This window comes from Calidris pugnax, unplaced genomic scaffold (assembly GCF_001431845.1).
Source record: "Calidris pugnax isolate Ruff unplaced genomic scaffold, ASM143184v1 scaffold56, whole genome shotgun sequence".
Taxonomy (NCBI): domain Eukaryota; kingdom Metazoa; phylum Chordata; class Aves; order Charadriiformes; family Scolopacidae; genus Calidris; species Calidris pugnax.
The window spans coordinates 11,725,946-11,747,864 of NW_015090839.1; the positions used below are offsets into that span (position 1 = coordinate 11,725,946).

General features: G+C 38.4%; 1 protein-coding gene across 2 annotated transcripts in view; it reads left to right on the plus strand.

Moving 5' to 3' along the window:
- Positions 1–21,919, plus strand: part of STXBP6 (syntaxin binding protein 6 (amisyn)) — a 103,652-nt gene that overhangs the window by 14,437 nt on the left and 67,296 nt on the right. The window contains exon 1 of one of the 2 annotated variants that reach the window (XM_014942025.1): positions 15,528–15,672. The exons of the other annotated variant lie outside the window; for it this stretch is intronic. The gene's annotated coding sequence lies outside the window, so the exon portion shown is untranslated. Of the gene's footprint in view, positions 1–15,527; positions 15,673–21,919 lie in introns of those variants that run through there. 2 annotated transcript variants of the gene reach the window in all.

The following is a 21,919-nucleotide window of genomic DNA, read 5'->3' on the forward strand; positions in this document are numbered from 1 at the left end:
GGTGTTTGTACCTTGGGCTTACCAGAAGTCACATACCTTGAAGCAATTAATATATTTGCACCAGCTAGAAGGAATACCGCACACATTTGAAAGCTCAGCAAACATTTGTCCTTTATTTTAGGCAGGTTCACAGGTGTCAGAGTAAACCTTCAAGACACCAAATGTGCTGGTTCACTGAAAGCACATCTCCTCAGTGTGAACGCAGCTGTATAACCTCACTACTGGAAAAGAAGATCTTGAGAAGGTAGCGTCCTAACAGAAGGTGGAGATAACCTCGTGTTTGAAAGACCTAGTTCTGTGTGTGAAACACAGCTAGCATCATCTTTGCAGTACAACGGAGGGAGTGAGTTGGGCAACCTTCCTGCGAGAACTTCAGAGTCCATGCTGACTGGGTTTGAGAGCATTGTATGCAAAAATCCTGTAATCAGCTGGCAGAGTAATGGTATAGCCAGGGAGTATGGCTGGACTCTACTCTTAATCTGTCTGGAGTGTTGGCAAATATGAGGATGAAGGGGAAGATGAAATTAATTTGATTTCATCATCGCTGAGGACAGCAGTAGTAGACCGAGTAGCCTGTTCATTTCAAGTAAATTGCACTGAGTTGTTTTAGAAGCCCCTAAAGACTGTAGAACCACATAAGTTTGTTTATGAAACTTCAAAAGTAATTTGAAGAGGTTTGGGGTGTTTTTTTCACAAGGCCCTTGTTCTCCCTTTTACCTATACCCCCTCCATTCATATTTTGAAGTTATACCAGGATTGTGCTGCAAACTTTGATCATATGTAATTGCAGTGTGGTAAGTTTCCCCCTGCTCCCTCTCCTCAAAAAAAAAGGAAAGGAAAATAAAGTAATTACTGTTCTCATTGAGGGTGTGTGTTTGAGTAATAGCGGTAAGGGCATTTTATTAAAATTTTAAGACTGTCCTAAATTGCTCTCTCAGCAAAACACTGTTCTTCAAACTAAATGGATTTATGGTTCGTGGTTTATGAAGTAATCAAAAATGCAATCTACTAATACATTTGAATTGGAAGAAATAGATTCAAAGATCTGGTTAGCTTAAGATTTTTTTTTTGGAACCGAAGTTATGTAAGAAGTGGCAGTTGGTCACATCGCTGTTACTCTCCTTCAGGGAGCACACCCAAAAAGTCAATAAATGCAGTCTTGTATGGGAACTTACGTGCGACAGCAGAAAGATACTAATTATGAAGGTGAACTTCCAAATACTGTTTTATTTCAGTATGTTTTCGGTTTCCAGCTGTTTATTTGCTTGAGACAGAATTAACACTAATTACTTTTAAGACTGACCTTTCAATGTCTCTTTCTTTTCTTTTTTTTAATGTGTTTTCGGAGCACTTTCTTTGTGTTATCAAAACCACGTGTTAGCCTAAAATGTTACTGTTTGTTAGTGAAGTTCATAATCTCTTTTGCTTCAAGGAAATGATGTGCTCTCTGCTCAGAGATGACCTTTTTTTGTGTGTGTGATTATGCTAGAAGGCGGTAATTGGCACTGATTTAAGGATGCTTTTTAATTAACTTCTTTTGCTGTTCTTCAAGGTATCTAATTCACATATTCAGTAATTAATAAGAAACTGAAAGGAAGTTACATGGAATATTACATGGCAGTTTATTTGTTGGCAATGCTTAGTAAACATGTTTTGTCATCCGAGAAACTGTGTTCAGTCTCAGCCTAATTTTGGAAAAGAAGGAAAACTGGTGGCTCTGGCTGGTGCTTGATTGCTATGGGGCAGAAACTTTGTAACTGAATGAATGCACATAATTTGTGTTTGAAGAAATAACCATAAGGAAAAATTTAATGAGAGTTGGAATTGTAAGTTTTTAGTTTGTTTTCAACTGTCATTGGAGAGTGACTGGATTCATTTAATGCTTCATGTAATCTCTCTTCATGACTATATTCTGACCATGTCTCTGGTCCTCTCCTCCTTTTGGATGCTTGATGCTCTCATTGTGGCCTTCTAGTTGAATGACAATGACAGCTTCAGTGTAAATGACAGTTTTCAAATCCACTTTCAAATAGACACTTAAGAATTTTGTCTGATTTCTTGTAGATTGCATTAATCCTTTTGTACTGCTTTTAATGGGTTTGTGGGATGTCTTAAGCAGCTGGAAAAAAGTCTGGCTTATAACACTTGTCAGCAGCACCAATTACAGTTAGTAGAAGGTGCCATGTACTGCTTGCTGCTATTCTGCTGAGCTATTCTAGCATGGATGCATTGTGACCTGTGAGTGTTGCATACCTTTTATCCTGTGCATAAGCACTGCAATTACCTCATGCTTATGTGTCACAACTATGGGCACGAACCCGGTGTGCAATACAGAATGTTGATGTACTGGAGGAATGCCTGGCAGAGCGATGTAATTAAGTGTGATGCAAACAGGACATGTATCTGTCAGACACAAACTGTATGTTCCGGAACAAGTATAAATAAATGGTCGTCTTTTGGAAGGACAGATACTTAGTGTTTTGATCTGTCGGATGCTAGATGACATGATGATCAAATGCTAAATAGAAAGCTTTTAAATGTTGTATGTTTTCAACGTGGATTTAAAGACTGAGATTTATATTTCTTCTAATGCTGTTCAAAGTAATTTTACATTGACACACGGACAATAGTTTCTGGTTTTAAAATGCTATATTCCTAGTTTTACTACTACTTTTGAAGTGATACTGCATAGGCAGACAATTTGGTGTTTGTGTGTTTGAACTATTATGTAGAAGCAGCTGAGGCTTGAGTGGTATAAATTACATTGGTAGTAAGTAGGGTAAAAGAGTATTAAAATGATATAAGGAATAGCTTGTTCCTTTTTTTTCTTTTTCTTTTGTCTACTATGCATGAAGTGATGGGTTCTCTTTGGTTTAGACAGATTTAGGCATGACATTTCCTGGTTTCATCTCCTGGGGGGAAAAAGCACTTCTGGAAGGAGTTTACTGTGGGATGGCATTAAAAACAGCTTATTATACTAGTGGTAAACGTGTGCTGAAGCTGTCCCCATGAGGGGCTGGATCCTTTGAAATGCTTTTCAGACCTACTTTCCAATTTTCAATATGAATGGAACTTCTTTCAGAGTGAAACCCTCCCCCCTCTGTAGTTCTGTCTCCATAAAATAGTTGATTTGTTAGTTTTGGTGATGTTCTATTATCAGTAATTCTTAACTGGTAGTTTGTCTGGCAATGGTGCTAGTTTATTTCTGTTTTATTGATATTTTCTCTTTCAAATCTCAAAACATTGCCTCTTTATGCAATAGATAAGGCTGAGAAGAATTTGTTTGTTTTATCAATAAGTGCTTGTTTACAGCAGGCAGTTATGGTCTTTATTTCATACATCCAGTGACAAAAAGTGGAGAAAACCTGTGGGAAATAATGAAAATTTTGAAATTCACCAAGTATTGTTATGAAATATGATCTCAAAATTTCTCATAAATGTTCAGGCAGAAGTTGCTGTCTCTTATTTTATATGTAGCCAGCATTTTAAGAGGTAGAATTCATTCAATTATTAAGGTTTATATCCAGTGTCTCATTGATAGTAACACATACTAGTGATCTGTGAAATAGTTTTAACTCTTTCTGAACAACTGCACATATTGCTAAAAAAATCTAATTTAAAATGTTAATTTTTCTGCTTTACTTGCACAATAACAATGCTAGCTCTTTCAACAATGCTTAGACATGCTTATAGCTTCAAGGATTTATTTTTTTTTAATTTCTTCAAGTTTATTAATTTCTTCAAGTTTATGGACTAGAGTCTCCCTGACATTCAGAAGACTGCCTGTTGCTCACCGTTATTGAAAGGGAACCATATTGAGCCATGCAGCAAGACCATTTAGTGCATAATTCTCCTTTCTGGCCTGTTCTGTTTATCTTCGCACTAGAATGGGATCATGCCCCCAGAATGTTGATAAATATTGATACGGATCAGTTGTGGTTTTTGCAGTTACTTCCATTATGCATGAACTATTGTGTCTGAATAGGAAGGAATTTTCATTTACACTGGTATGATGGCTCGGGCTTTGTAATTGCTTTACTGTTGTTAAAGTGGTTATCTCATCATCTTGACTTGGAGTGGAAGAACTGGTAAGGCTTGGCAGGTTCTTTGCCTCTTGTCTAATTTGGATTACTTGCCAATGTCACCGAACCATTTTTTTTTAATGTGCTTTGATTAGACTAGAGATTGCTCGCATCATTTTTCTTTCCCACTAAATCGCAGCTCAGAGTTTGTCAGAAGGACTAAGTATGTTCTTGTGATGCTGGTGAGTGTTTCGAAGAACATCATTAGTCACTTGGGCTCTGCTTACCGGAGGCATGGTGACTAAGGGAGATGCTGTAGCCTTTCTAGGTCAAAGTCAAATCAGGCTGCTGCTGTCATTCTGCAGAAGTTTCACATCCCTCCCTCTGAAGATCTCCATCTGCAGTTCTGAAGTCCTTGTTGCCCTTGCTAACCACAAATAAGCAGAAAGGTTTTGATTCTGTGGGTATAGGTTTCAGATGCATGCGTCTTCCTTCCCGCTGCTGAGTTGGGCAGTCTCTTGCGTAATTACCTTTTCTTTGAGAAAGAAAAATAGCTCAGGGTGGCTACTGCTGCTGAATTGGAGATATTACTGTGTGCAAGCAATGGTTAGGTATTTCTTTTCCCTTCCCCTTGCCTCCCTGCTCTGACGGGTTGGCTGTCCTTTGCTGGTAATTTCCACAGTATTTTCTCTGTGGTCCCTTACTAAAACCCTCTGAAAGCAAGTAAAAATCAATTTTATTTTTTTTTTTTTTTATAGAATCATAGAGGTTGGAAGAGACCCTTGGGATCATCGAGTCCAACCATCTACCCTACTCTACAAAGTCCTCCCCTACACCATATCCCTCAGTACCGCATCTAAACGTCCCTTAAACACAGCCAGGGATGGTGACTCAACCACCTCCCTGGGCAGCCTGTTCCAATGCCCGACCACTCTCTCTGTGAAAAATTCCTTCCTAATGTTCAATCTAAACCTACCCTGTTGAAGCTTGAAGCCGTTCCCTCTCGTTCTATTGTTAATTACCTGTGAGAAGAGACCAGCCCCAACCTCTCTACAGTGACCTTTCAAGTAGTTGTAGAGAGTGATGAGGTCTCCCCTCAGCCTCCTCTTCCTCACGCTGAACAGCCCCAGCTCCTTCAGCCGCTCTTCGTATGGTTTGTCTTCCAGGCCCTTCACTAGTTTCGTTGCCCTCCTCTGCACTCTTCTCTAAACCCAGCAGTTCTCTGCCTATCAGGCAGTGACCAGCTGATGGACATTTGGCAGGGGAGTTGGACTAGATGATCTCTATGGTCCCTTCCAACTCTAAAAATTCAGTGAAATGCTAGTGTATTGAATTTGCTTCAGTATAACTGACCTCTAACCATTATTGTTCTGCACTTGTGTAGCTTTGTCAAGTAGCTGACAATGCCATTAATAGACCTGAATTCAACAACTGAAGTAGAAAATCAAGGATGGTAGTCAGGTAGTGATAGTAGTAGGGTTTTTTTTGGTTTTGTATTTTTCATAGCAAAGTAAGCATACAGTTTACTAAGGGCCTGTTTACATGCATCATACAGTGATACTAAACTCTTAAATCACCAGCTCAAGTTAAATCTGTTTCTGAGTTATCAGTCTTTGTTTGGGCTACATCTGTAGCCCAGATAAGTTAAGGCATGTATTTGTTGGTTAATTGCCATAGGGTTTTGCCAGATTGTTAACATTTCAGCTGCATGGATGCATGCCTCTTCTTGCATTTGGTATGAAAGCTATGAGAAAGATCTTTATTCTACAGTATTGAACAATATCTAGGGCATTGACTAAAGACCAGAGATCCCCTTAAATGCTAGTGAAATGAGCATAAATAAAATAATTTGAAGTGAGGATTTTCTGGTGGTTTGGAGATGGTCCAGTCCCATGGATTTCACTAAGGTATGGGTACTTAGCTTTCATTAATGTTTTGAAGTGCCAGGTTTTCTTTACTGTGATGTAAATTAGATACACCTGAGAGTATTGTTACAAAACAAACCGGATAGGAAGGAGGAAGTACTATGTTATAAAACAACAAGCCATGTGCAAAGGAGGATATGGTGATGACAAAGTGTGGGGGACGAGAACACAAGTGTGTATCACGAGTAAATTTATCTCTGTCGAACTGGTTGATACTGGGATTCTGTGTGTTTTAGGGCTAGACAAAAATACTTTTTTTTTTTTTTTTTTTTTAATGGGGGCCAGAGGCAAACATCATGTAGGGGTTACTTCTCTTAAGTTCGCAGAACTCCACTGATGTTATTCCAGAGGGAGACTGTTTTAAAAAAATGGCTAACTAACAAGTTTTTCTAAATGAAAATGCTCTTTTGAGATTTGATGTCAAACTGAACAATGCTGAATTCATAGAATCATAGAGGTTGGAAGAGACCCTTGGGATCATCGAGTCCAACCATCTACCCTACTCTACAAAGTCCTCCCCTACACCATATCCCTCAGTACCGCATCTAAACGTCCCTTAAACACAGCCAGGGATGGTGACTCAACCACCTCCCTGGGCAGCCTGTTCCAATGCCCGACCACTCTCTCTGTGAAAAATTCCTTCCTAATGTTCAATCTAAACCTACCCTGTTGAAGCTTGAAGCCGTTCCCTCTCGTTCTATTGTTAATTACCTGTGAGAAGAGACCAGCCCCAACCTCTCTACAGTGACCTTTCAAGTAGTTGTAGAGAGTGATGAGGTCTCCCCTCAGCCTCCTCTTCCTCACGCTGAACAGCCCCAGCTCCTTCAGCCGCTCTTCGTATGGTTTGTCTTCCAGGCCCTTCACTAGTTTCGTTGCCCTCCTCTGCACTCTTCTCTAAACCCAGCAGTTCTCTGCCTATCAGGCAGTGACCAGCTGATGGACATTTGGCAGGGGAGTTGGACTAGATGATCTCTATGGTCCCTTCCAACTCTAAAAATTCAGTGAAATGCTAGTGTATTGAATTTGCTTCAGTATAACTGACCTCTAACCATTATTGTTCTGCACTTGTGTAGCTTTGTCAAGTAGCTGACAATGCCATTAATAGACCTGAATTCAACAACTGAAGTAGAAAATCAAGGATGGTAGTCAGGTAGTGATAGTAGTAGGGTTTTTTTTGGTTTTGTATTTTTCATAGCAAAGTAAGCATACAGTTTACTAAGGGCCTGTTTACATGCATCATACAGTGATACTAAACTCTTAAATCACCAGCTCAAGTTAAATCTGTTTCTGAGTTATCAGTCTTTGTTTGGGCTACATCTGTAGCCCAGATAAGTTAAGGCATGTATTTGTTGGTTAATTGCCATAGGGTTTTGCCAGATTGTTAACATTTCAGCTGCATGGATGCATGCCTCTTCTTGCATTTGGTATGAAAGCTATGAGAAAGATCTTTATTCTACAGTATTGAACAATATCTAGGGCATTGACTAAAGACCAGAGATCCCCTTAAATGCTAGTGAAATGAGCATAAATAAAATAATTTGAAGTGAGGATTTTCTGGTGGTTTGGAGATGGTCCAGTCCCATGGATTTCACTAAGGTATGGGTACTTAGCTTTCATTAATGTTTTGAAGTGCCAGGTTTTCTTTACTGTGATGTAAATTAGATACACCTGAGAGTATTGTTACAAAACAAACCGGATAGGAAGGAGGAAGTACTATGTTATAAAACAACAAGCCATGTGCAAAGGAGGATATGGTGATGACAAAGTGTGGGGGACGAGAACACAAGTGTGTATCACGAGTAAATTTATCTCTGTCGAACTGGTTGATACTGGGATTCTGTGTGTTTTAGGGCTAGACAAAAATACTTTTTTTTTTTTTTTTTTTTTAATGGGGGCCAGAGGCAAACATCATGTAGGGGTTACTTCTCTTAAGTTCGCAGAACTCCACTGATGTTATTCCAGAGGGAGACTGTTTTAAAAAAATGGCTAACTAACAAGTTTTTCTAAATGAAAATGCTCTTTTGAGATTTGATGTCAAACTGAACAATGCTGAAATTTAATTTCATTATCTGTTAATAAACTGTACTTGGGTCCTAGTTCAATTTTATGTCCCAAGACACAAATAATATCATTTTTTGCTGCATAAGACCTATGGAATTAAACTTTAAAGGTGGAAACCTGAATATTTAGAAGTTACACATTGTTAGAGATCATAACTGGCAAGACCATGTTTTCTTTTTTCCTAAATAAATTGTTCAAGCTTCAGCAGCATCCATTGCCATATCAGTTTTAACACAGTAGTATTTAGAAAAGGGTAAGGTAGGAGCATGACTATCATGTTTGTATCTTCATGCCACAAAGTAAAGCCTGATGTTTTTATGAACAAGACATACTGAAGGAATTAATTCATCATAAACAAAACATCTGTCTCCCCAGCAGTTTTTTTTCTGGGATTGGAATGAGTCATGGGTTTGGGAACTGTGCTGGTCTCAGCGCAATGAGATCACCAGAAGACTGTGCTTTCTGAAAAGAAAAATTGCATTGTGAACGCTGTAAAACTTGCCTTCTTTTTTCACTTGCACATGGCCTCTTACTTTTGAGCCTTTATGATACTAGGAGCTCTCTTCCAGGAGAACAGTTTTCCTTTTTTCCCCCATTAAACAGATTGAAGGGACTTGGACAAAATTTTCTATACTAGTAAAAGTAAGAATCTGAGAAGGAATGAAGAATATGGCAAGAGTGGTGAGAAATGGCATGGTGTTAAGAGTTCAGTTTTTACATAAATTTATATGTGGGTAAATACCATCACTGAGGGAAAAAGTAGTGCAGAAATCTTTTGAAGAAAATCAGATTTTCAACACAAACTACTTGAAAAGCAGTATTATGGAACTAGTAGATGGAAAATAGTTCTTGAAAATGAAGCTGTTCTATGCTGTGCTTTCTTTTTATGAGGTTTTATTTGTGAAGTATTAGGTTTTTATCTAGTCAAGTTATGTTTTATTTACAAGAAGAAAATGAGGTGACAGTACTTCAATCCATCCTTTCTAGATTTTGTAGGAGATGTAGTAGGTTTTGAAATACCTGGCTAGCAAGGATTTTGTATAACTGTATTCTCCAGATTTGATACTGTAATTCATAAGGTGACAACAGCATTTTCTCAGCAGAAGTATATGCATTTGGGTTAGCATAATCACCTTGCACTTGAGCTTTCCTTCCACAGATACTTCACTAAATCTCTAAATTTTATTTATATGGAAACCGATCCAGTCCCTTAAAGGAGTTAATTTATTTTCTACCTCAGCTGCTGGTTCCCATGTGCTTCCTGAGGTCTCATTACCACAGTGGTCAGTGGCCCCATCTCTGAGTCTCTTGCATATATTCCCACATTCTGATTCTCTGTCTGGCAATCTCATTGAGCACTGGGAACAGGTACTTCAGCTATTAGTCATAGGCCCACTTGTGGTCTTATTTTTTCTTTAGGATCTTTTTTAACTTTCAAAGTTTCTTTTATTTACATCATGTCTTAGAGACAGCTGCATGTAAATTGAGGAAGGAGACTTATCATAAGACTCTTAAAGCATGAACAAATAATTTTTTTGTACTTGGCAAGACCATTAGGGCAAAGGAGTCTACCACTGAACTGTTTCCCACATCATTCAGAGTCATCCCTTCGTCTAGCCAGCCCCGGCATAGCTGTAGTCCAGGTTGGTAAAGCCCAAGCCTGGATTTCACGGCATCCCAACCATTCTCCATAATATGGCCTTTGTGGAGCACCTTAGGTGTTTCTGAGTCCAGGCTTGGTCTCCACTAGCACCCAGATTTCTGCAGAAAAAGAAACAAGGAATTCTGCTCCTGAAGCAATAGCTTGGTTTTATTTAGACACTGTAGGTTTAAAAAATAAAATAATTCTTAGGCTCTGGAAGTCAAGGTTTGGCGTTTATAAGTTCAGTTCAGTGTTGGAAAGGAAACAGCTTTTCTCCAGGTATCCTTTCAGATATCTGAAACCTAGTTAGGGATGGTGCTGCCTTCTTCCACAACCCCATTTCATATCCATTGCCGGAGAAGAACGAACTGTCTCCTTCCCAGCTGGGCTGGGATCTTTTGCATCTGGTGTGTTTTGCTCAAGTCCTTAGGAGGAGCCTTCTCTTCCTGTCTCCGAGTATCTATGATTGCACTTGGATAGGAGAACTGTACATCTTCAGATTATCTCAGCCTGACGGTCAGGTAGAAGGAAAAGATTAAAAAAGAAAAAGTCTTTCATATTCTTGTACTTTGATGGAAAGCAAGGAAGTGGAGACGCTACTCCTTGTCCCTGCTCAAAAGAGATTTTGGGGTAGAGTCCATTTGAAGTCAATAGCCTTGAAACAATGGGTTTACTTTTCCACTGAGAAGTTGCCTAGAAATGGCAAATTTCTATTTATGAAACAAAATAGTGTAGTAACTGTACACAGACTTACTCCCTGAACTGTCACCAGTATTGGCTGTGTCACCTCTTGTTCACAGAATAAACGCTGAGGATAAATGCTCACTGCAGGAATTGCAACATACTGTATCTGTGTCTGGCAGAAGTAGAGTTCCCAGGGTGTTTTACAGAAAGTATTCTCATTTTAAAATGCAATTAAGAAGCACAGACCAAAGTGTGTTATGTTAAGCCCATGCATATCCTTGACTGTATCTGTAGGGCTGCAGCAAGCAATTCTGATCTTTCTAATCTCCACTGGATAAGTTTAAAAGATCCAGTTTTGTAAACTAATATTTATACCGTCCTTTTTTTTTTATTGCTGGGGCTGAGTCTGTCTGCCAACAACATAAGATGTGCTTGGTACAGCAGCCAGGCAAGCATTAGTGTCTAACGAACCTGAGTCGCTAGTGAGGCACTGGTAGGGCATGCAGAGGATCACAGCTGAGAAACCCTGTTGCCTTCACACCGTAAGCAATGTGAAAGACAGAATACCTACCCTATGTCACTCCTCCCCCCCATTTTTGTTGTAAGAAGTCATAGCAGGCTCTTCGGTTTTGTCAGTGGAAGCTATTTCCAGGCACATGAAGGACAAGAAGGTGAGTAAGAAGAGCCAAGACAGTAAACCAGGGTTGACCAATCTGCCTTCTGTGATGAAATGACTTCCTCAGTGAATGAGGGGAGAGCTGTGGAGGCTGAACAAAATGAGGAGATCTATAATCCTTATTTATTTATTTTACTCCTCAATTTATTCATTCCTCTTCTGATGTCATTGTAGCACTTTGAGAAGTGAGGCTTTGCCCCCACCTTTTTTTTCATAGCTCATACTCAGTTTGTCTCTTCTTCTGGTAGATTGTAGGTTCTCTCTGCTCTCCTGCTAGGAGATGGAAGTGTTATATGGCTTGAAGAAAAAAGTTTTACCTTTTTTATGTGGAATGTGAAGTTTTTGGGTTTTTTTAATCTCATGTTGCAAAATCTTTTGTGCCACTGCCAAAAGCTTCTAACTCAAGGGCTTCTTGCACTTGGGGTCCCAGTACTCGCTTAATTTTTTACTGGTGTTTCAGTGAATGTTCTCTGTGTCTCCATTCCCTTCTTCATTAGAAGCTGGAATTGCTCTCTTCTGTAAGTTTCATTACTGTACCCCATACTGTTTTGGCAAACTCACATTCTTTTCACCTATGTCTCTTACTCCCTGTAACTGTGAAAAGTAACTGCTGGTTACTGTCTAGATTGCAAGTGTTAAGACGGATGTAGTGAGCTTTTCTGTATTATGCATTTAAAAGTAATAATGCACTTTTCTTTATTATGTGCAGCCAAAGTGCTGGTTTTAATGTGGATGAACCAGGTGCAGAAATGAACCTTAATGTCACTTTTAACAAAGTTTGAGTACGTTTTTTTGTTTTAACAAGTCATTATATAAATTCTTCTGTAATTATATGTATTATAAGTTACCTTAAACATATAGGCATATCCTTAGGTGATGGAACTTTTGAATGTGTATTGTGAACTTAAGCCACCTGTGTAAGTTCTCAAGCTTCTTTGCTAAATCTTGTTAGCCACTATGAAATGAACATGTTTGATGTACATTGTCATAGTGGCTTAGTCTAATAAATGGGTGAGTATGAGGTTCTGAAGCCATGTTCATTTGCATACAGTCTGTGTGAAACAAAAAGTAAAAGATAAATTGAAGTTTGATTTAGATCATTTGTATTATTAAATTAATCTTTTTGTTCTAATGTAGCTGATTTTGTGGGTGAGTGGTTTTCAGGGGTTACAAGCTTGGAAATAATGCTTATGCTACCTTTCTGAATTTTTTTAGTTTGTATTGTTCTTCTGTGTGTGCAGAATATATGGAAGGAAAAGCCTACAGCAAAGAGATCACTTGGTCTAATATAAGATATGCTTGTAAAATTTTCTGGATGCAGGGTGTAATAAGCAGTTAACTACTGACTGTACCTAATTCCTTTTAACTACTTATGGTGATTGTTAGACTACTTGAAAGGCAAAGTAGTTTTGAATAAAGCGTGATGTTAAGATGAGTAGAGGTGGTGTGCTGTTGACTAAATGAAGACAAAGACCGAAGCTGTGGAGAGGAGTCTTTATGTTCATTGTAACAGACCCTATCACATCATTGCCCCTGAGACATCAGTTTAGGATTTGAGATTAATCAGGTTTAAAAAATGTCATTTTCAGGCTTGTTTGTAAAGGTATGTGTAAAGGTGAGGGTAAAGTTTCAAGAATGAATTAACACAGTGAACTGTAGATTATTGCCCAAAGTAGTGCATATTCCCACTGATTCCTCTGTGTTGATAGTAATGATGTAAGCTAAATGCAGTAAAAAACTTTAGTATGGCATTAGTGTTCTGATGAATTGACCAAAAAAATGGGAGATAAAGGGTGTCAACCACGTTATTTGGCAGCATCCCACAGCTAAACTGGCATAAGCTGGTGCTGAAGAGATTCTTTTGGCTGAGGACAGAACTGGATTGATTTTTTTTTTTTTTTGTGAACAGTTTTCTTACCTGCAACTGGATATTTCTGTCCTTGAGCAATTGTGTGGGTCACTACTGTTGCGTAGTGATGGTTTGGTTTTGCACATGTGGAGGACTTTCCTGAGGCTGGTTATGCTGGAAAAAGAATATTGCATTTGAGATAAGCATGTATATATCTACATGGATTTCTTTTTTAGGCTGCACACCACAACTGGGCATGTGTGGGTGGCAGTTGTTTTTTCTTTCTTTGTATTCAGAGGTCTTAGTTAGATGCAATCTATTTCTTCCTGTTGCTCTTGCAGAAAGTATTTGTGGGATAAAAATCCTAACACTGTATGAGATAGGTGCTTCTTCTTTCAGTTAGATCAGTTAGATGCCAGTTTATCTAAGGGTGTTGCCATGTAAAATACCTTTTTGTATTTTTTTTTTTTTTTGATGGTTACTGGCAGTAAGCAGTTTGAATGTTGGAGATGTTGTTTTGTTAGTAATATCAATGTTTACAGCTCTGCACTAGATGTGGGATGTATTAAGTCAATTTTGGTGTAGAATCATTGCAGAGTTTTTGTTGCTGTGGATGTTGTCAGTTGTTATACTTCTGAATGGTAGGGGGAAGATTGGAATTCTTAGTCCACTTGAAAATGTATCTTTCTAAATTCAGTGTACTCTTGGTGCTATAATCATATTTGCTTAAGCCTATGAATAGATATTGAGAAATGATGTTATTTCAGGGTCCATAGCAGTGCTCATTGTTCAGAGGCAGCGTAAATTATTCACAGTGAAGCTGCAAGTGAGATTAAGGTTGGAAGGGTATCTGACACATTGATTGGGCTGGTATCTTCTGGGATCACTCTAATGAAAGAAGTACGTTGTATGTTTTGTTTTGTTTTTTAAACAGCCCTACTTTGACACATGAAATGTAATGTAGATGCTTAAGAGCTATAAAATGTACAAGAAGCACAGAATCACTCCTGAACTTCAGAAACAACTTAAGAAACATTGCAGGGGTTTTGTATTGTATTGTCCTGTCCCATCCCCCTTTCTTGAATAGGGCATTTCTTATACAAGTGCCACTGCTTGGTCCACCTTCTCATGCCTCCATGTTATATTCAGTTGTATCTCAGTTCAGATGTGCAAAACACATGTAATTATTTAAAGTGAAAACATTGAGAAAGGTATTTCACTATCTCTCTCTTTCGGGGAAAATGTAAATACACATAATAGAAAAAACTGGAGAAGGATGTTTTTTGTTTTGACTGTCTAGGCTTTCCTTTCATCCCTCATTGTGGTTTTATACTGTTGGTCTCAGAATTTAGTGTAGAACAGTAAAATGTTACTATGTGTTTTACAGGTATCCCATACACTTGATCTGTAAGAGATTTTAATCTAAAACTTATTGGTTTGTCCAGAATCGTAAACCTGATGAAAGCTCTCACATCCTCAAGAAGTCACTGCTTGGTCCCTGAAAGGAGTGCAGAGGGGGAAAGCTGTATCTTTTTTGTTTTTATGTTAAGAGTATCTCGTGATCAACAGCTATCACTTGACAAGACATTTTCGCCCCACCACCTTCATGTCTAATAGAAACTTTCTAGTTGTTAAAATACAATACTTCTACTACTGATCGCTGATTGCAAATTACTATGAAAGTACCAAGAGAGAGGAAAAAGCCAATAGTTTCCCTTTCAGCTTTTTTCAGACTTCTGTGATACTAAAGAACAAGCCATTCATTTAACACAAAAACCCCCCAACAAAACCCAACAACAAACCAGAAACCAAAAACAAAGCAAAAGAAACCAAACTACAAAACAGTAAAAGTCTTCAAATATACAAGGTCTGTTTCCAGACTTGTTTTTTGCCTTTTTTTTTTTTTTTTTTTTCCTCCTGAATTCTGCCAGGAGTGCAGAGCTAAGGAATCAAACGTAGTGGGGGATAAAAGCCGTGGATGACATTTTTAATAATTCCTGAGATGATAACATCCCTTGAACAAAACACTGGAGCAGACTAGTTTTTCATAATTTCTTCAGTTCTTGCAATTCTTCGCAGTTTTGCAAGCTTTATTGGGTTTACCCATTTTGAAATGGATGATATCAGAGGATTCCTGGGAAAAGGTATGCAGCATGTCAGGAATGTGTTCAGCTTGTTGTTTGCCAGAAAGAAAATTTATTTAGTTAACTGCTAGAAAATATTGGGAAACTACCAACAGATGGTTTACTACTTTTACACAGTTCTTGTTTTCTCTCAAGTAAAATGTTGGTGTGATACTTTACAGAGGTGTCTCTGCCCTTAGAGAGTTTCTGAAATCCCCAGAACCTGATATATTGCATTCTTAAAAGAATTATGCATTTTGCTAGTGAGTGATTTTGCTTGCATATTTGAAGTGATTGGAAAAAATATTTATACTTACCAGAGCAAGTTGATCCACCTTCAATGGATGAAATAGAATGCTTTAATCCCCTGATGTTGTTTTATGCCATTGTATTACTCTGCTTTTGTACTCTTCCTCAGCATTAAAGTAATATAAAGGAACAGAATGATAAAGAGTTTACTTCCCTTTTTTTTTTTTTTTTTTTCTCCAGATATGGTTGTTGCAGGTTGCAGTTCAGAAAACTGAAAATCTTCAGCGTGAGAGACCTGACTGTTCCCTCCTTCTCTTTTGGAATAATCTATTTAATAGATGACTGCAATGTGCACAAATTTGGGGTTTATGCCAGTTTTGTGAGGAGGAATGGAAATGGAACTGTGAGGATGTGGAAAACATGATTTAAGAGCATACTGAGGTACACTAGCTGGAGTAAGCCAGTTGCAAGAGTACTATGTGCTAGCTGCTTGCTGAATCAGTGGTTTAGGTTTTTTTTTCTTTTAAATCAACTTCAACTAATACTGTAGTGATGTCCTATCTCTCTTGCAACCTATATCCTGAATAATGAAGCCATTTAACAGCTGGTTTTTTTCAGTGATCAGTACTTGGTGCTTGCAGAGTTTGCCTTTATTGAGCATCTGCGACTGTTTATGGTAAGAAGGCAAAATCAGGTTCTTGTAAGATGTTTTGCCAGAGTAGCTGCTGTGCCTTAGTGTGTTCTGATTACGCGGGGTATACTGCAGTAGTAGCATTGTGTAATATTTTTGTATATTCCTATATGCAGCAGGTTCAGATTTAGTGCACAAATCACATTGCACGCCAACTGAGCCTAACTTCCAACCCGCCTTTTTGCTATGTCTCTGTTGAACCCAATAATAATAGAGTCAGTATACTGAGAAATTCTCTCCTATCAGGAGACATATTTGTTCTTATCAAGGAGAGCCTCATGTGAACTCCTCTCTTTCAGCACTTTGAATTCAGTTTTGTTCTTTTTTTGCAAGTTCTGATTTCAAAAAAATTCACCTAGGTTGGCTCTGTGCCACGTTTTCAGTCAGCCAATTTCACTACTTATTGAAAGCTCCTGACATTTCAGGTTCCGTCTTTAAACCACAGTTTCATGTTCTTTGTAAAGTAATACTGCTGGTGCCTAAGGCAGCCCTAATCCTACCCCTGCTTTTCCTTCCCATGTGCTGACACACAGCTGTGTAGTGAACAGAGTCATGGAGCTGATCTGAGCGAAAATAAAACTAATCACTATATTTCTTCTTTTAAACTGGATTAAACCTGGATTAATTCTGTTGTCTAGTTCACTGCACTACTACATAAGCACCTGTGCTGTCAAAAGGAAGAAGAGTGCACAGAGAAATCAATCATTTCTGCCAGCACAAATGCACAAGGTGGGCATAAATTAAACATGAAACAACACAAACTGCTGAAAGAAACAGTGCACGCTCCAAACTGCAATCCTTCATACCAGTTCCCCATTCCCTGGAGAATGTGAGCTGCTCCTTCTCACCAAGATTATTTAATTCAATTTTTAAAATTATTTTTATTTTGCGAGAACTCACACAAACCCCCCCCCCCCCCCCCAAATAATTGATTTGTTTCTGTGATAAAGTATTAGACCACATGAATAAGTTGGAACTGGCAGAGATATCTCTACTTTAATGGTGTCTTTGATACTGTCTCATGTGACATTAGTCATGAGTGAACTAAGGAAATGAAGTTCATATGGAAGTAGCGTAAGATGTAGGAACACAAAAATGATTGTAGAAGTGTATTCAAAGGAGTTGGTATCTTTCTAGTTCTAATTGAAGGAGGGAAGGGATGTTGTGTTAGGTCTCAAACAATTTTAACTGACTAAAGTGATGGCACACAGAACATACCTCCTGACTTCCAGTGAATGTCAATCTAAAGACCTGCAAGTGTTGAAAGACAGGATTGGAATTTAAAATGATCTTACAGTATTGGAGAAATAGCCTGAAAAATCATCTGTAAAGTGGGAATAATGAGTTACTTAGATGTCAAATGTCTTTATTGTTTTTTAAATTCAGAAAAAGATTGGAGAACATGGTGGATGTTGAACTGAAGCTCTTGTCTTTTACTGACCAGTTGGAAAAGATCCATATCTGGCGGTAGCTGTATAAGCAGGAGTGTTCACTATAGGGTCTATAAAGTATCATAGAATATCTTGAGTTGGAAGGCATCCGTAAGGATAATGGAAACACAGAATTTGAGTCAGAGTTGGAAGGGACCTCTAGAGATCATCTAGTCCAACTCCCCTGCTAAAGCAGGATTGCCTAGACCACATTACTTAGGACTGCATAATTGAATCCAACTGGCAGGACTACCTAAAACTAAACCATATGACTAAGAGCGTCATCCAGACACTCCTTGAACTCTGACTTGGTGCCATGACCAGTTCACTGGGGAACCTGTTCCACTGACCGACCAAGTAATTCCTCAAGTTGACTCTGCTGCCATAAGTGAAGCTATGAGTCCAGATTTGAGGATTGCATTTTGTAAAAGATGTAGGACAATGGGAAAGGGGTTGGAGAGGTGAGGTGTTTGGAACAAGAAGCCTGTGAGAAATGACAGCAGAAACTGTGGTAGTTCAGACTGCAAATAAAAATCTAAGGGCAGATGTAATAACTGGTCTTAACATCTAAAAATATCTAAAAAATCATAAAGATTAAGCTGACCTTAAGACTATCATTTTCAGTGTTGCTATGTAGAAGAAGTAGTTATTACTGCTATGAATGTCCCAATGTCCTGAAGTAATAAATACAACTTGCTACAAATGCAAATGTTGTCTCTCTGGGGCTTTGTTGTAACATCTGGCAGTTCCTAAGTTTCTCTGTGAATCTCTTTGTGAGGTTCAGAACGCTTTTCAAAGAGATGACTCCAGTGGCAGTCTTCCCAAGCAGTTCTCAGGTGCCTTCTGGTGCACAGGTTCATTGTTTGGATGCTGCTGCTTAATGGGGCGTTGTCCATCCTTATTTTCAAATTCATACATTCTCAAACAATAGCAACTGTCAGATTGTGGGACTTTTATAATCAGAACCTCTCCGAGGGGGTTCCCAGCCGTCAAGGGGAGGCCCTGACAGGGCTCTACTGCCTTCTACTGAGGTGCCTTTCCCTCCCTGGGGCATCTTTGCACCCCAGAAACACACCCAGCTCTTATGGAGTTCTAAGGAAAAGCACATATAGGGAGCACTCCTGCCCTTGGCTGTTAAAAAAAACACTTGGAGACTGAATGTCCGTAATGTGCACCGGTTCTTGCATCATTATTTATTAACTTCTTATAGTACATTCTTGATCCAAAATGCTAAGAAGACATAAGCAGCAATTCTTTCCAATTTGCCGCAGTTCTTGAATGTACGGTTGTTTTCTTGCATGACTGTTTAAGTAGTCTACTAACTGTCTGCAGCTGTTCACACACAAACTTGCACTACAGAAGTGTTACATGCCTTAATTTCTATTTAATTTTTCCAGCTTGGAGTACTGTAGGTTCACTTCAGAATTAATATCCTCTTGTGAGCAAAGTTTAGCTGCAACCCAACGTATTCTTTACTAGGACATTAGCTGCTAGATCTGGAATTGCTCTGTGTTTGTCAGAACAAGAAACAATTGTTTCACCTGGAATATACAGTAGAAAGAAAAATGTCATTTCACTGCAAGAAAGACTCAAGTTTTAGATTTAGGAGCCACTGCTCTCTGAAGTCTTCTTACATCCAGCTCAGCTTGATTGGGCAGACAATTTATTTTGTAGTTATACATGTAAGTAAAAACACATTTCTTGTTTCTCTTTTAAAGAATTGCCACAAATGCAGTTTGGAACTCTAAATTTCCTTGTTGTAGAGTTAATATTTTATTCAAATAAACCAGTCATGACAGAAAGCTTATTTGAAAAAATGAATTGGAAATGTGACTTCCCATGAGTAGCTCTGGAGGGTGATTTCCCCGCCCACCTCCGCCAGTAAATTCTTTTAAAGGTTGTGAACTCATGTTATTAGGATATAATAGATTTTTTTCTGGCATGTACAGTGGCTGCCACTATTGTCCTAATTTAAATAAAAATCTATCAAGAAAAGTTATATTTTGCAAATAGAAGGATGACAGAAGATATTCTGATAGTCTTGTTATGTTCAAACCTTTTAAAGATTTTACCTCAACTATTTTATAGTAAGGTTGATCTAGTGGTTTAATCCTTGCTTGTAGAGCTAATTAAACTTAGTGTTATTCCTTTAGGATAGAATTAAGCTTAACTATTGCAAACCAACTTTAGAAATTCTATTTTCTAATATTTGCTTTTTAAGGATTTATAAACTAGCCTTGGTTTAGCAATGATGTGCTTCTCAAAAGTTGTACTAGCTCTTTGAGATGACAACAAATACAGATTTTTCATGAATGCAAATTATCAAATATGTAGTCCCAACACTTCCAGCAAGTAAATACCAGACAATTATCACAATAGCAGAAGCTGGGCTTTTAATAATGGTGTCTTGCAATGATTTCCTAAAGTAGGTGTCCTTTCTCAGAATGTTGGCTTTATTAAAAGCAGATTTGAGCACTTGCTAGAGCTAATAGTGCAGCCCAGCAATAGCTGGTTGCTCAGATGATTTCCCACTTCAGGCAGCATTTCAGTGGTTAGCCTGTCCTGTGAGCCCATCCCTGTTTTTGATTAAACTAAAGATCCTGTTTTCAACAGGGAGTCTTAACATACTGAACATTTTTTCTTTTTTTGGAAAACATTACTTGCTCTTCTTTCTCTTGCTTCTTAGTTCATTTCTCCTTGCTAATTTACTACTATTTAAATTCTGTGTGCTGAGTTTTAGTTTCCCTAGTTCCTTCTGTGTACCAATACCTCAAGAAAGATATTGTAAATGTCCTTTTTTCTACTTACTTGCATAGTCCTATAAAACATCTAGATGTAAAGATAAGTCAGCCGCTTGCTGGCTGTCTGCCTGAAAACAGTCTGAGATTCTGGCTGACCAGAAAACAGTCCAAGTATTTTGTTGCTGAATGTGTGGGATCTGTGAAGGTATCAGCTTAAGTATCTTGGTTTTACTTAATATCTTTTTTAGAGATTACCTTTAATCCCTGGCCGCTCACACGCACATATAGAGGAATGGTCAGCTGTTCCTAGAAGGAGGTTTTAGTGATAGAAATACCATGGAGAAGAATTGCAACAGAGAAAGATCTGAGGAGATGCAAATGGACAGTGTGTTACAGGCACTAGTTCAAATCTGCACAGGAATCTTCCCTCTTGGGCGTTTCTGTTGAGTGCTGGGGGCACAGTGCAAATGTTGACATCCTCTTCCAAAACACTGTGATGGCTGGAGTGAAAATCTGCGGGAGGAAAATGGAATTTTCTTCATTCAGCCAAAAGCATCATAATAATACTTCGAGCAGAATTAAGTACATGGAACAAAGAATGTATGAGAGGCAGGAAATGTTGGCTCTCCTTAAAGGCTCTTGCATTTACTGAAACGTTTAAATACCTCTTGCCACAGAGGGGTAGACGTTGTAAACACTGATGTACTGTCTCGAAGAGCTCAGAGATCACCCAGTAAAAGTTTCAACTTTTAAGGCACTTATATTTGAGCATGGGGAAAACTGTTTGCATTCCACGTGGGCCATGAATGGAAACTGCTGATGGTTTGAAGTCGTCCTGTAATGCATGCCAAGAACAAACATTACTGTGGAAAGAAATGTGTGTGTAGTACATGAAGTTTTGCATGTACTGCTAGCATTACTTTTTTTTAGATAGAGAATTTTTTTTTTGGAGAATGGGAAAAAGTGAGACTTAATTCATGTTCTTGAGCAAGTAAGACTCATAAGACTCCATTATGCCTGCTTTTGAAAAAGAAAAGTGTTGGAATGTTTTACTTAAGACTTTAATACAACATTTGCTTTTTCTAGAAACATAGAATATCTCAATTTGAAAGGGACCTGTAAGGAACATCGAGTCCAACTCCCACAGACCCACCAGGAAATATGCAGAAGGTAGCTTATTTAAACCCAGCTGCTGATTTTTGTTGACCTATGAAAAACAACTTCATCCAAACTATACCGACAGCTCAATCTCAGGAGTGTGTTTGCGTATAGGCACAGTTGGTTGGTTTTTCTTTTTTAAATAAATAAGCTTTTGCAGTTTGTGCCAGTGTCAGTTTCCACATCAGATTCAGCAGTCAGTAACGCTGCATTAGATTAGTTGGTTAATTCCAGCATCTAAGGCTGTTGTAAACGAAACGCGGGGAACAGAAGGTTCTTGGGCAGTGAGTGCATCATTTACCAGTTACAACATTGGGTGTCTACAGCATCCGTCTGTGTACAGCTTCTGGTGGATGTCTATACAACCAGCTTAATCACAAAGCAAATAACAGTATGCAGCAATAAACTGCAATATTTGATTGTGCTGGTCATGTCTTCTGTGTCTCTACTGAAAGAGGAGTTTGAATCTGTCTTGGAATATTGTGTTGAGCTAGGCTTTAAAGATGGATTTGTATGTTGTATGTGCGTAATAGCACTTGCATTAAGACACAGATATGTATATACATGGAGAGGTACATTTCAGGTACCTGAGATACCTGGGTACATTCAGAGGTTTTGCATTTATTTTGGGTTATTGTCTACGTGGCAGTCACTCTAGTTTCATGCTG